This window comes from Otolemur garnettii, unplaced genomic scaffold (assembly GCF_000181295.1).
Source record: "Otolemur garnettii isolate 467f Iridium unplaced genomic scaffold, OtoGar3 scaffold00002, whole genome shotgun sequence".
NCBI lineage: Eukaryota > Metazoa > Chordata > Mammalia > Primates > Galagidae > Otolemur > Otolemur garnettii.
Genome location: NW_003852397.1, coordinates 46,246,973 through 46,248,805, shown reverse-complemented (window position 1 = coordinate 46,248,805; position 1,833 = coordinate 46,246,973). Strand labels below are relative to the sequence as shown.

Sequence of the window (1,833 nt, the reverse complement as noted above, 5' to 3'; positions counted from 1 at the left end):
TATTTCAGATTGTGTATAGAACCAGCACACTGTATCCCACGACTGCATTAATGTACACAGCTATGATTTAATTAAAAAATAAAATAAAATAAATTCATATCACTATGAATAAAACTATTTTGGAACAGCAGACCCAATATTTATGTATTTATTTAAAACATATATATTGGTAAGATGGTACTAAGATATAAAATATTCAAAAAACATTGAAATGAAAACAGAGTGATGACAGTTTTAATATATTTTTCCAGTGTTCCCAGGACATAGTCTTGTATCTCTCTGCACACATTCCACTTTGGACATAAGTATCGTAAAGTATATGGCCCTGTTTTCATTGTTTTTAGAAATCTCTCTGTAGGCAGAGAAAATTAAATAAGCCATTGAAAGAACTGTGGGTAGGTCCTTTCTTCTTCCCACTAATATCCTTATCATTACATTTTTCTATTCCAGCTACACGGGTAAAGTCTGAAATTCTTTCTCCTGGATATCAACATGTCTTAGCTCATTTATTCCACCTTGGCTTTATAAATTTCATTCCCCCAAAGAAACCTACATATTTTCCTCTAACTATAGTTTGTGGATACTTCTGTTTTAGTATCATATATATTTACTATCATATATATTAATCTACATGTTTTCCTCTAATGGTTTGTGGATGAGTGGACATAAGCTATGACCGCAAATTGCCTTAATTTGCATGTTTCCAATCGTTACCTAACTTACCCTGAGGTTGTTAGGGTTGTAGTAGTTTGTAGTAGTAGTAGTATTTTGTTTTTGTTTTGTTTTTTTTGCTCCTACATCTCTTCTCCCACTGGACCTGCAAGTAGAGTTCCTCCTTGTTCCTTTCTCAGTACAGTTTCTCCCCCACCTAAAATCTGCAATTTGGAATCTAACCCCAGCAGATTTAGTAACAGACTAATCTTCATTTCCCTATGGCCTGCAGAACCCTAGTATCATTCCTGGGCATGTCTCCACAAATATCTTTTGGATTAGTCCCTTTTTTGAATACTTCTCTTGCTTCATCTCTTGTGATTTTAATACACATTTAGATACTTGTTTTAATACAGTGTCTTGTCGGTCCCATGAACTCACTGATGACCTCCTAAGTCTCTCCCCACCTCAGCAACTTGTCCCCACGGTCATCATTAACAACTATACACAATTTTCCATAAATTTTCCGTAAATATAATTGTTTCTTCCTCATTGGATCTATTTGCAACTATTTCTATTCCTGAAAGGAAATACTCTAAATAAGACTGGGTATATTATTAAAAAAGTATTTTCCTAAATACATGACAAGTATAGCAGCATAATTCTGAGCATGATTGCTTATTTTTAGAGCACTTCCTACATTATGTGCTTGATAAAGGCTGTGACTCAAAGTCACCACTACTCACCACAGGCTCTAAATGCTGAGGCCAAAGCCAGGCAAGGGGAGGCTTCTGAAGAATACATCTACATGGCCACGTGCTCACCCTCCCTTCTTTTAGACTCAAGTCGAAGGGTCTAAGAGCCCCCAACATCCCACAGAACCACGTTTAGCTGCCCTTATATTAGTGATTTTCTTAGGCTGTTCCACAGTCTCTTTTTTCCTTTCTGCCTCCCCGCTACCCTCCTTCCTTCCCTCCCTTAGTCCCCTCCTTTCTTCCCTCCTGTTTGCCTTCCTTCCTTTATTCCTTCCTTCTTTCCTCCTCCTCTTCACTCCCTCTCTTCTATCTTATATATTTATTGGTGCTCATTATATTCAAACCAGTGGTCTCCAAACTACTTTTTAAATTCATATCACTTTCATATGAAAGCTATAAATTAGTTTAGGGCTGAGTACATTGGATA

General features: G+C 36.6%; 1 protein-coding gene across 1 annotated transcript in view; it reads right to left on the bottom strand.

Annotated features, from left to right (window-relative positions):
- Window positions 1–1,833, bottom strand: part of RBMS3 (RNA binding motif single stranded interacting protein 3) — a 570,468-nt gene that overhangs the window by 506,931 nt on the left and 61,704 nt on the right. The window lies entirely within an intron of this gene.